Genomic DNA, 14028 nt, shown 5'->3' on the forward strand with positions numbered 1-14028 from the left:
GTAGAAAAGCGTTCTTGCAGTGTTATATGAGTTGTGGAGAAAAAAGCACCACTGATGCTGGGGAAGAAGACTCAGTTATACATTTAAATTTACAAACAAATTTATACCAAAAGAATGCTGTTTATTTGTGTTACATATTAGGATTCCACATACAATTTCATTCGAAATAAAAGGGCTCTGCTGCTGAAAGAGTTAGAAAACTAATGTCATAGATGTTCTGCAACATTTTTACTTCATGAACTGATATAATTAAAAGTACAAATATATCAGCACCAAAAATGTAGGAAGGAGAGTCTCAGAAGAAAGGGTAGCTCTTAAAACTGAGTACATTTAGCTTTGCAAAATAGATTACCCTTTTTAATTTTTCCCATTTTGACGTGATCATGAAACCTCATCACAGGCCAAAATATTGCATAGTATTTCAAATCTGGTTCATAACTCAATTCAGTAGCTGAATTGATGCTATTACTTTCCACATCAGCAGTCTATTTTCTCCACTTCAGCATAGAGAATCCTCACTTATTGTAGTATACATAGAGGATAGTTATTTGAACAGCAGACACTTGAATTTAAGGGAATCTCATATCCTGGTTTTAGAAACTACCCAATAGTTACAAGCAGGATTTAGACCTAGGGATGTTCTCATTTCTGGCTTACCACAGAAGATTCATCATCAGAGAAATGCTGGTGTCATAAGCTAACTGGGCTACATATACATATATGAATGTATTTGGCAGTGGTGCTTTGGGCATCCTTTGTTGCAAAATGAATTCCTCTATCTCAAAAGTAATTTTCCCCATGACTCAATGGATTATTATTCCTATTGCTGCCACTGCTGCCAACGTAAATGCTTTAATACCTTACTTAACCAATATTCTCAAGTATTACGGTGTTTCACATAAAGACATTTTAAGCTGTGGTTCAGGTTCAATTTTAAATGCCTAAACTTCTTTTTTTAAAAACTGGGAATACCTTAAAAATAATTTATGCATCCTTTGAGTAATATACAAAATGGTACATATTTTCCTAATCACTCAGAATCCATCTGATAGTTGTTAATAACTGTTATTTGATGTAACTGATAGTTTTCTGTTTCCTCCTTTGATGTCAGGCTGTCAATTGTCACTTCTATTGTTTGTATACCTATGTCTTCTAGCCCTCTCTCTTTCTCTCTCTCTCTCTCTCTCTCTGTTGTTAATATGAAGGTCTAAGAAATAATTAAAGATGGTAGATTTTGGAAAAAAATAAGTCAGTAAGTTCTGATTTATAATGACAGGTGGGCCAGAGAGCTCACATAGCTAGAGACAGAACTAGGGCAGTAACCCAGTCCTCTCATTCACAGTCACTATATTTTCAATACCTGATCTAGGTAGTAGGATTCTTAAATGGAGGTATTCACTTCCTTGGGTTAGATTTATTCAGCCCCTGTGGGGTTTAGCACATACCACTATGCTTGCTTTTCAGTTAATATAAACCATAACCCTGACTCTGAGAAACTCATTTCAAAGGTCTCCACTAATGGCATCAGGTTTCTTTCCTTGTCCTAAAATCCATGCAAAAGCAAAAAAACTACCTCACTTGGACCTTGAGATTGATAAATAAGGAAATCAATAAATAGCTGAACATTTAGATTTAAAATTTTCAAAAAGTATGAATTCCCTTCCTTCCAATTTTACAAAATCAAAATTTAAAATATTACATCATACAAATGTACCTTTTAAATGGGAATATATATGAAACAGACTTGTCTTCAAGAGAATCCAGGCTAGCCTTTCCCATAAAGTGATTGTGCAGATTCATATCTTTTTCAAACTCCTTTTAAAGCAAAACCCCAAGCAGACTATCAATATATAGAAAAAGTAGTTCTGCATAACCCATAGGACTCCATCAAACATAACTTAATTGTGCTGTAAGTTCTAGAGGCACTGCAGAAAATGAAGAGACTTCAGAGCCCAGCCTAGGTCGTTTACTCTATGCTTACAAGACCTGTGGCTTTCATAGCTTTAATTTCCTCTTCTATAAAATGGAGATAACATCATTTGTCTCCCAGTGCTGCTTTGAGGGTCATAGATAATGTATACAAAATCCTCAGCACAAAATTTGGCATATAGTAGTTCAATAAATGAGAGCTATTGTAATTACCTCCTTGTGACTTTGCTAAGTCACCTACATTAATTGGGTAATAATAAAAAGTCTGAATGTCTCTTTAAAACATTAATATAATTTCTTTTATTTGTAGTTACACTGTTGACAGAGAAAGTGTGGAAATCAGCTATGTCTTAGATCATTGCTTTGAAATCTAAATAAGAATCATTAGGGTTCAACATATTTATTGTACATATAGAAGGAAGCCTTGCTTTTAGAATTGAATGCAACTATTTTCCTGAATAAAAATTGTTATACTCAGTTTACCATAGAAATTCATAGTAGAAATATGTCCCCTCTGCCTCTCTGAAATGGATGGAAAAACACCAAGTGAAAATAAGTTATCCAAACATAGCATGGCAGAAGCTATTTTATTCCAAGTGTCAAAAGCAGGATTATGCAATCTCCTGGGTACACAGAAGTTGGATAAAAAGCAGGTAAGAGAAAGGAAATAAAAATGTTCCACTAGCAGCTGCCCTAGAATAAGGCAGCGGTACCAATACTATAGATTGTTTATTCATGCATTTGACAACAAGTGGCATTTTGCATCCAACTTTCCTCCTTTTCAGCTCACAGCATCTTAAGCATTCTTCGTATATTTAGGAGAAGTAGAGTTTGGGATCAGAGACTCACAGGAGGATTATCAGAATTGAAAGGAACTTTACAGATAATTTGTCAACCTCCTCATTTTACTGATGTGAAAACTGAAGTCCAGAGATGAATAACTGAGAAAAAATTGCTGAATACAAGAATAAGGAGGAATTCGAGTCCATCGCAACTCTTATTTCCCTCTTTGCATTTTAACTTTCATAGAGAATTGCTCAGAATTGGCCCTCAAATGGAGTCAAATGATGAACCATAAATAATCGTTATATTTAATACTTATTATAAAACATTTTACTGACTAGTCAGGCCATAAATTATAGGGCTACTGTCAAGTAAATTTTAAAAGCAAATTTGAAATATTAATATCTTAGTCAAAATACCATTTTTCAGCACTATCAAAGCCTCAGAGACTAAGAGTAATTAGTTCTGTTTTAGGATTTAGAGAGATTCAGAAGATTCAAAATGGGTAACATATTTATAAGGTAGCTGGCAATCTTTGCCTATAACACAGTTTCAGCTGTCTGGGTGACTACGGAAGGAGACAACACCAATCTAGAACATCCACCTCTCTACTTTCAGAATATGAACAGTACTTATTACCTACTTTGTTGGTTCTTAACCTTTTTCAGGTTAGAATCTCTTAGAGAAAGATGACAGCTATAGACAGTCTTCCCAAGAAAATGCATATGCTACCATACAAAATTTTGCACACAATTTCAAAGAGTTTAGCAAGTCCACAGTGGGATCAAGAATTGCTGTTCTACAATGAGAACATACGGGCACAGGGAGAGGAACATCACACACTGGGGCCTGTCAGGGGGTGGGGGGCAAGAGGAGGGATAGCATTAGAAGAAATACCTAATGTAGATGACGGGTTGATGGGTGCAGCAAACCACCATGGCACATGTATACCTATGTAACAAACCTGCACGTTCTGCACATGTATCCCAGAATTTAAAGGATAATTAAAAAAAAAAATGCTGTTCTAGCATTCATCTCAGTTAATATATGCTTCCTTGTATTGTTATTTATTCCCACCCATGTGTGTCCTGGCTTCACTAGATCAAAAGCTGCTCAAAGTTGGGGATGGATCTTATAACCCTCTATGTATCCATAGCCTAGGTGCATTGTTTAGCCCATGGTAGAGATTCAAATATATACTAATAATTAAATCTTAATAGAAGGTAACTTATTTTGTGCCCACTATGGGCCCAGTGCTGTTTAAGGAAATGAGGATTCAAAGATTATAAATATAAAAGCCATCCTTCAACAACTCACAGTGTAATGAAAGAGATAAATAAGTAAACATATGATTACAATGGGAGGCTTGGGGAGGCTACAGATGGTAAAACATGGGGAAAAGAGGACAGCATAGAAACTGGTGGGAACTGATACTCTCAAATTCCTAGTTTTGGAGGGGATGGTAGGTTAGAAGATTAGGAAGATGGAAAACTTCCTGTAAATGAAGCACGCTTGAGCTAAGTCCAACAACAACAAAATGAGTTATGAGTTACCCAGAAGAGAGGTAAAGCTGTAGAGAAGAAAAAAGAGAGAAAGCGAGCAAGAGAGAGCGACCGCGTGCGTGTCAGAGAGAGAAAGCTTGGACCAGAAAAGTATCCCTTACTTTTTTACTATTGTTTCATCCCTATAGTTAATCTAACCCTAGCCCCTAAACACCTTGTGTAAATATTGCTCCAAAGACAGTAGTCAAAATGATCATGCTAATCGAATTGTTCCAGCACAGTCTTCTTATATACTATAACAAAGGGATTTTTGTATTTATAAAGGTGACAAGTGTTACTCAAGATAGGGCTCAACTTATTTATGGAAGAGGGCTCTGAGTCCATATGTCATTCTCCTGTTCTATACTCCAAGAAAAAGGTCTGGACTGAACATATTCCACATAAATGAACCAAGAGACTTAATCACAGCCAGATGGTATGAGTCAAGTTAAAGCTCCTTTTTTTTTTTTTGGTAGACTGAGGGGAAGTTAATCGTTCACTTTTGTTGGGTATTAAACTATTGATAACAGTACCATTAACTTTGATTACAGTCAGGCATTCCTTTCAGTTGAAGAAAATTGGTCAGTATAATAGTTATCTTGTTACCAGAAATTACATAAGGTAGATTTAGACCAAAAATAACTTGATTAGAGTAGGAAACAAAAACTCCTTTAGAGCTATTACCTCAAATACTTCTAAAGGTTCTGGGAAAAGGGATACGATTTGTAATTTATTTCCTCATACTTAAAAGCACGTTCAAAACTTTACAATTTAATAAGCACTTCCATTTCATCTTCACAACAGCTTTATAAGGTTGGCAGGTCAGTTATGCATTACAGATGAGTAAACTTTGCAGGAGGCTATATGACCTGTCCTAACTCACAGGCTTAAGATAAACTGGGATTAGAAATTGACTTGACTCATATTCCAGTGCTCTTCCCTTTATTATGCTAATACAACTACACTTCCTTTATTATCCTTTAAACTGTAGTGATAAGTAGGCCTTTTAGTCATCTACTATGTTGATGAAATGACCTATCGGTTCCCATCAAGGGTTCATATTTTATTCTCGGCCACTCCGACATATGATATAATGTTAACAATATTCTCAGTATGGCTTACATAATTCTTTCACCAAATGTCTTTCTATATTGTAGGCTTACCAACGAATGAAGCCAAAAGAGCTTTAACATGAGCTATCAAACAACTACTATTACTCACATTTTATTATTTTGCCAAGTTTCATTCAGTGGCAGTATACCAAGCTATTCTATTTTCCATAATACACACTCCTTGAAGAACAGGAATTACAACAACATTTCCGTTGTGAAAAACAATTTCATCCTTCAATTCAGGGCTTTAGACAGCTTGGTTCTAAACTCTGACTTCATGTCTTAAGTGGGAACACAGGTGCAATTGATGAATTTTATAGCTTTAGGGAACTATATGAGTTTCATGTGTTAAATCCTATCATTAAGCAAGCAATCATCTTAGTTTGGAGGCTTGGTGTTAAGCACTTTACCTCCTTACCGGTCACCTCCACCCAGGAAAAGAAGTGAAGTTCAACAAAAGCTATCTGCCCTAGTACTGCACTCAAAACCTACACCTACACCCTAAACCTCTGGCAAACTCCTGTTGCCTTGCCTCTGTTCTCGCACAGTTTCCCAACAATTTCAAAGAGGACGAATTCACTAAAGGACAGGTGACAGAAGCTCTCACAGTGGGAAGGCTCGCGCTCTAAATCTCAAACCAGTGCGGCGACTCCCCTGACCATTCCCTAAAGCAGTCCCACCTCCCCTGATTCTAGGATGGCAGCGAGTCCCAGGAAAAAAAAAAAAACAGAAAAACTAAAACCAAGCTGCTGGGCTGCTGGAGCCCACCAATCGGTGCCAGCGCTCTCACCCCTCCACAGCTAGACCAAAAAGGTCACTACCAGGCACCGCCCAGGGTCCCAACCTCTGCCCTCCCCCCCTTTCCCTATGCCCTAAGAGCAGCTTTTCAAACAGGAAAGGATACTCCCCATATTCGACATGGTCCCACGACTTTTCTCGGGAGGCGAGTGCCCGGGGCAGCAGCACGAGTGGGATGGGAGGGCGCCCGGAGTCTGCGCTAGTCCTGAATAGCCGGCACACGCAGCTACTAGGTTTGCAATCCCGTTTCCTGTTTCTGCTCCTGGACCGAGGGGGCGGGGCCGGGTGCCTCCGAGGGGCGGGGCTGGTGCAACTCCAAAATGGCTGCCGCGGGGAGCGGCGGTTAGGACGCGTTCCAGTCGCTTGGGGGCGTTGGGGGGCTCGAGGGCAAGAGGTTACGCGCCCCAGCTCCCACCTTGGGTCCTTCGCCTGCACCCAGTCTAACCTGGCACCTAAAGGTTTCGTCACCTAGCCAACCTTCTAGTTCTTTCTTTTGTCCTACTCCAAAGTCTTCTTAACCTTCCGCCCCACCTCTTTCCTCAGATTTCACTCTATCCTTGGCCCCTCACCATTGTCTCAGAGTTTAAGCCTTAACGGATGAAGGAAAAAGGTATAGGGCTTTTAACGTATTTCTCAAACAATTATAGTCGTATAAAATAAGGGCCTAAGGGATAGCGCGGCTGGTAAATTTGAAGTGTGAAGTTCACTTATGGCGTTAAAAAGCTTCGTGATCCTTAAAGTTGTAGGCTAGGCTTAATAGGTAAAGTTTATGTGAAATATGTATTCGCACTAACTTTTTTTTTCTCATAGATATATAAGATACGAAAATTACTACAAAGTCTATAATGTGCAAGGAGGTTAAGTGAAATACTAGATAGTAATTGGCGTTTTATATGTGACATGAAAATGTTCCAAAGTTATTAGACACTATGGATTTGTGGAAAGGAAGGGCATCCTGGGAATTGTCGATTCATTTCAATTCAAAACCCTTGGAAATTCCAAGGAAAACTGAGATTTTGCTTTGGGGAAAACAATTAGTATACTCTCTTACCAAGGAATTTAACAAGTTTGACGATTTTTTTTCCCATCTTTAGTGTTTCAATATATAGGGGAAATAAGCATCTAATTGGATAAGCTTCTTTTTATCTTTGTTTCTTTTTGAAACAAACATGGATCTAAAAACCACTGTTTTACTCTTTAGTGTTAATGTAATTGGTGGTAGGCTTCAGACTGTTACCCTAATTACAAACCTTCGATGCTGGAAAAACAAACCTTTTAAAATACAAGGTTCTAGGAAAGTACAACCTGGAAATCACTTCAGTAGGTGAAACTGTATAAAGATTGCTTTATTGTTGATGTCCCTATATATTTGAGAATTAAGACTTACTTTACAGAAACAGATAAAACTTAGCAGATTTCATCATTGTTTGATCAGTTTCTATACTAGATAAACAGTTGTATTTCGCTGTTGGAGAACTTCTTTTGGTATAAAGATAAAAAACATTAAAAAAAAGATTTTCCCTGGACTCTTAGTATTTTTTTAATGCAGCTATTTCAAAAAAATCCATATATAGACCAGAACAATCCACTAAAGCTAAAGCATTTCCAAGTTTCATATAAAGTTCCTAGACTTATATGTAGCTAAGCTATAAGAATAAGCCTTTTTAAAAAAGTGTTTTGAAAATGTTTTGTGGAATTTCTTAAGGAAAAGGTCTTTAGGATAGGATCAGTTTTTTAGTAAAATTAAAATCTGAATATATTAGTTGTTAGGGTATTTGTTGTTGATGTCCGCCTTAAGTAAAAAACGAATCGTAGCCTGTGCTGACCACTTAGAAAATTAAGAAGTGGTTTTTGTTTTTGTGAGTTCCAAACTAAATTTGACTCCAAAAATTTCCCTCTTGTTTTTTCTTAGATATCTGATTTCTTAAAGTGAGGTTTATATTTTTCTTAAAACTTAGGCACAGGAATAGCATTATTTATTTAAAGTACATGTGTATTCATTTATAACTGTTGTTGTTAAAAGCAACAAACAAATCCGTTAAAGTAAAACTTTTTATTATAGAGAAAATATAAAAAGGAAAGAAAATATAACATTTTAGTTGTATATTAAATATTGAATACCTATAAAATATTTATAAAATGTGTGTACAAAATAAAAGCAATATTACAAATATATACTTGTGAACTATCACCCAATTTAAACAAAAGGATATTATACCCTTTAAGTTCCCTTATGTACTCCTTTCTAATCATATTTATTTTCTTCATTTTTAGAGGCAGCTGCTGTCTTGAATTTATGTATAATTTTTGTTTTATAGTTGTACTATAGTATTTGCATCTCTAACCAACATATCCTTTAGTGCTGCCTATTTTTTAATTTTGTATACATGAAATGATACTGCTTTTCTTCTGTGATTTTTGTAACTCATAATGTTCCTCAACCAGGTTATTGTGCATAGGTATGGCTCGCTTATTCATTTTCACTGCTCTAGAGTTTTCCACCATATGAATATATTGTAATTTATCTGTTCTGGTGATGGACATTTGGGTCGTTTCCCCTAAATATGTTAGGATGAAATCTTGATATGCTTATTTTATCATAGTAATGATTAAGGTTAACTTTTAAAAATCCAAATGTCATCTTTAAAAATATAGTTTTCCTTTTTTTTTTTTTGGAGTTGGAGTCTCGCTCTGTCGCCCAGGCTGGAGTGCAGTGCAATCTTGGCTCGCTGCAACTTCTGCTTCCCGGGTTCAAGAGATTCTCCTGCCTCAGCCTCCCGAGTAGCTGGGACTACAGGCCCACGCCGCCACACCCGGCTCATTTTTTGTATTTTAGTAGAGACGGGGTTTCACCGTGTTGCCCAGGCTAGTCTCAAACTCCTGAGCTCAGGCAATCCACCTGCCTCGGCCTCCCAAAGTGCTAGGATTACAGGCTTGATAATTTTCCTCTTTCACTGTAGGCACAATTATTCATTCTTTATTATATTTATTCAGATTTTTTGTTTTGGATTACCTTACATCTTGGCTTTGTTTCTTCCTGTCTACCAGATTTAGCAATACCTTCTACCCTGTTTCACCTAAATAGGCTGCTACCTTTTTCTCCTTTCACCGTTAGAACACGGCTACAATGGTAGAGACAATAGATGTAGGATCTTCCAAATTGTTCTTTGGGGACCTAATTAACTCTACTTATGAAAGCTTAGCTAAAGTAACATCAGTCACATACTGATAAATCAGATATGGCGGATACTTAGAAGGTGTGGATTTGACTGGGGTAATTGAGATGTAAAGAACCAATACAGTATCTTAACTCAGCAGCTATTGAACATGTTAAAACTTGACATGAGCAAAAGTAATGTGGAATATTGTAATTCCTCAGTAAATTGAGTAATTTTTTTATGATTAATTATGCTTAGTTCTCTAAATGTTTTGAACCCAGTGTGTTACAGAGAACAAACTTTGTTTAAGTTAAAAACATTTATGAAACAATTCCAGTTAAGATTCTAAGCCACTTAATTTTTAATATTATGATTGTTTTGTGTTAACACATTTTTTGTTGTCTTCTAACAAATGATTTTAAGATAATCAGAAAATTAAATGGTACTTGACAAACTCCCATTGAAGTAAAAAGAGTTCACTAGAAATGAAGAGAGCATAGTGTCATATTTCTCACACTTTGATGTCTTTGTTAAAAATGCAGATGACTGGGCCTCACTTCTGCAGATTCTGATAGAGTAAATTTGCAGTGAGATCCAGGAATCTGTGTTTTGCTTTTGTTTGCATAATGGAAATAAGTATTATAGAATTATACAAATCATTTATTGCATAAAATAGCTTAACTGGGCTGAAACTTAATAGTTTACAGAATGTCTCGTATACATCATTTCATTTGATACCTAAAGTAATCTGAGGTAATCTGGCCAGGCATTATCCTTTATTTTTAACCAATTAGAAAAACAACAAAAAATCCCAAAACAAACACAGCAACAACAACAAAAACAGAAGCTCAGAGAGATTATTTGGTTTGCCTAGGTATTCAACCTAGGTCTTCTTGATTCCCAATGCAGTACTTTTGAATGTGTGTAGCAGACAGGCAAAGCAGAACCACAAATAAGACCTGCTTTCATAGCTCAGGTGCCCATTTAGTGTAAGAGTAAAATGAGGACTTATTCTAGCTGACTGGCAATCTTTCTAGTTTGTATATGAAGAAATAGACTCAGTTTCCAAAAATTTGAGAGAGGTGGAAACTGAAGTTCTTTCCTACTTATAATAGAAAAACTATTTTTTCCTCCTGGGCAGGCAGAGTACACTTTGCTGGTTTCATAGTTCTGGTGTTTTACGTTTAATTTGAACATTAGCCTAGCCTAGAACTCTTCAAGTGACAAGTAAAAAGATTAGAGCTACAGAAGAGGTAAAGCACTACTAACAGAAGCAAATAGATGATATTGTAGGGAACAGAAGCTTAAAGACAAGACAAGTGGGTTTTAGTGGTGGTCACAGGTGACCTGAAAAACTATCCAGTTCATAATTTGGAAGTGACAGATAAACATAAGGAGACAAGATGAGAAGCTGAATGTAGGATTTAAATGAATAGAATAAAATGAAAAAAAAAGTCTTGGAAAATTAGAAAAAATAAATCTACATGTTTACTGTTTCTCAAAGTGCTAATATTTGATCTTTATTTTAATAATAAATGTCACATTTGGTGATTATAATATATAGTTATCAGAAATATATATATATATATGTAGAGAGAGAGAGAGAGAGAGTTATCAAAAAGATTGTTTCTCTAAAAATCTTTGATTTTAACAGAATATCCGAGACTTATAATTTCTCTTTGACTGGAAACCTTTTCAAAACTTGAATAATAAAAATGAAGTTTTATTATTCCTTGAGTTGATTGATTATTATTATGGTAGGAAATAATAAAACATTTGCTATTATTACAGATGCTTTAGGGATAATTCCAAATTAGGTTTGAGAATTGTAAGATTCGAAAATTCTTTAAGCATAGTGCTCAGAAAACTCATTTTTAATAAACATTTTCCTTATCTCTATGATTTTACTATCCAAGAGCTGTTTGAAAAAAAACTCTTAAGGGAAGAAAAAGCAAAAAGAAGAGACTTATCAGAAGGGCAGGTGAGGGCAAGGTTAAAAACAAAGCAAAACAAAAAAAGCTCTCTTAAAGGACTATACTACTCTGCACTCCTGTATCCCATTTTACTGACCATAGAACCTACACATTTAATTCTAGATATGGCTTTTATTTACTGTTACTTTCTTACTACTCTTCATTCTAGATTGATTCTCGAGTCTCTAATCCAAAATCTGTCAAAGTCATGGTTCTTACTACTTTACCTGGTAATTGGTTAGAACAGAGCGTAGCATGCTTTGTAAATTTCTCAACTTCTCTATGTTTTATTACCCACATTCTATGATTTTTGAATATTTTTTCTAAAATTTGCAATAGTATGTACCAAAATTCTCACCTCTAGATCATAGTTTCTCAAGCAGAACTGTAGATATTTCGGTCTGGACAATGTTTTGAGGAGACTGTCCTGTGCAGTGTAATACTTAGCAGCATCTCTGACCTCTACTCCCCAAATGCCAATAGCACCTTCTTTCCCAAGTTTTGACAGCCAAAAATGTTTCCAGACATTGCCAAATATCCTTTGAATCACTCCCAGATAACCATTTATCTAGCTATAGAATTATCTAATGCTGCCTTTACATTAAACCAACAGACAAATGATGACAATAGCAACAGAAATATCTTTCAGCCCACTCTTTTTCAGGATTAGCCACAGCAAGAGCAAAACAACAACATCATTCCTAGCTTTTGAACCAGTTTTCTAAAGTTGGTAAAATATGAATCCAATACTTTGAAGTCATTGTAAAAATTTTCACTTTGGAGGCAGTGGAAAGAACAGGGCATTTGGAATCATTCATTTGTGACTATGCACATTTGCAAAAATTCTCTAAAGTATTTACCAGAAGTGGGATTACTGAGACACAGGGTAGAAATAGCCATTTTACTGTAAATAAAATAAATACTATTTTATATGTTAAAAGATTTTATATATTGCAAATGATGATTCAGAAAGGAGTTAAATTAGCATACATCTTACGGAAAAGCTGGCTTTTATATGGGATTTGTGCCTTAAAAGTCAGACATGACTGCTTATTTCAAAAACAGTTCAATGAAATATTGATTGCCTACTGTGTGCTCAGCATTGCTCATCTGACATATCAGAAACAGAATACTGAGCTGGATAGACTATGGGTCTGATCCAAAATGATTTTTATTATGTTCTTGTTCAGTCAAAAGGAAATATTATTTACAGGACAAGATCAGTGTATAAGGCAAAAGTCCATAAAGCATATCAAGTTAAATTCCTATCTGATTTGCATAGCTAGCTCTGATCTAGGTTGGTAATATGCTTTTATCCTCTCTGAACCTCAGAATTGTAAAAACCATTGTTTGTCAGTTGTAGCTGAGGTATACTGAAAATAATTCTTTTCTTAAAATGTGTATTGGGTAAGGCATGTGAAGATATATAGAGAAAAAATACATATCATTTAACCTACCATGTAACTAGAATAAAAGAAACATTCAATTAAAAGATAAATTCAAAAGAAGAATTTATTTAAAAAAAAAAGGAACTGTAAGAACTATAAGTCAATCTCATGGGTACCCTTGGCCTTAGATGACAGCAACTTACTCAAATGATACTTATCAGACTTTTCATAGAACTTTACATTAAGATGTTCACTTTCACTGCAACATTTCTCAATTTCCATATTTGGCCCAAAAACCGTACAATTTTGTTTCATGAATGATTGTGTGTCTAAGCTGCCTGAAAACAAGACAGTGAGAGTCTATGGTAACTGAGCTCAACTGACCCATTTCTAAGTCAGGTCCTAAACTGAAGCTTAATGAGAATGAGGCAATGATCCAGACTATATAGAAATTAATAACTTTCTATTTCTTTTTTATTCAGATTAATTATTTGTGAAAAGAAATTATCTAACACTTCTCATCTATCTAACTGGAGTTTCACTAGCTGGAGGTAAGATAAAAAGGTTAGAGAGAAATAAATTTTTAAATTGGAGGAATAATGAGGGATTATTTAACTTGTTAAAGACCATACATCAGATTAGTGTGAATTAACCCTTTCATTTTTTATTTTAGCTTTTAGACAACCCATAATTCAAGATGTATTTATGAACACGGTAGAAAAGAGTATCTTGAAAATTCTCTTTGACAATTACGTTAATAAATAATGTATGATTTCAATAAGCAGTTGTTCAAATTTGGAGAGAGAGAAAAGATTATGTACATGTATTTGGCAAGCATATTCTCTATTATATGATTTCTGCTTTTGTCTGTCTTTTGTTTAAACCACTAGCATTTTTTTCTGTTAGTTTCTCATTTCTTATTAGTCTATCTTTATTATTTTTTTTTTACAAATTACCATATTCATCCTCATTACAAGTCTCTGGAAACTTTTAAGTCAACTTTATAAAGGAAACTCTAGTTCAACCTATTTTCTATACTTTACACCCAGAATAGGATCTACAGGAATTCACTGACTGCAGTACAATTAAGATGAAGATTTAGTTAATAGTCTCATATTATACAAATGCAGCTCATACCAGGTACAGGAGTGCATTCATGCTCAGATATTACATGTTTCTTGATATTTGCTAGAAGCCTATTAACTTCTCACAAAGTGCCATCTAGAAATTTCGTATTGAACATTCAGAGTGGTGCAGTCACTGTGGCATCCCCTAGTAAACAACTTTGGTTAAAACATAAATTGTTATTATATTTTAATATATGTGCCTTATTTCTTTAATTAGTT

General features: G+C 35.2%; 1 protein-coding gene and 1 long non-coding RNA gene across 2 annotated transcripts in view; one reads left to right on the top strand and one right to left on the bottom strand.

Annotated features, from left to right (window-relative positions):
• LOC112130954 (uncharacterized) overlaps nt 1-6408 on the bottom strand; it is a 129186-nt gene extending 122778 nt beyond the window's left edge. Inside the window, exon 1 of the long non-coding RNA XR_010139041.1 lies at nt 6270-6408. This is a non-coding gene — a long non-coding RNA (uncharacterized LOC112130954). The remainder of the gene's footprint in view (nt 1-6269) is intronic.
• Nucleotides 6409-6547: 139 nt separating this feature from the next.
• TENT5D (terminal nucleotidyltransferase 5D) overlaps nt 6548-14028 on the top strand; it is a 105457-nt gene continuing 97976 nt past the window's right edge. Inside the window, exons 1-2 of the mRNA XM_024240963.2 lie at nt 6548-6773; nt 13165-13233. The gene's annotated coding sequence lies outside the window, so the exon portion shown is untranslated. The remainder of the gene's footprint in view (nt 6774-13164; nt 13234-14028) is intronic.

This window comes from Pongo abelii, chromosome X, assembly GCF_028885655.2.
Source record: "Pongo abelii isolate AG06213 chromosome X, NHGRI_mPonAbe1-v2.0_pri, whole genome shotgun sequence".
Taxonomy (NCBI): domain Eukaryota; kingdom Metazoa; phylum Chordata; class Mammalia; order Primates; family Hominidae; genus Pongo; species Pongo abelii.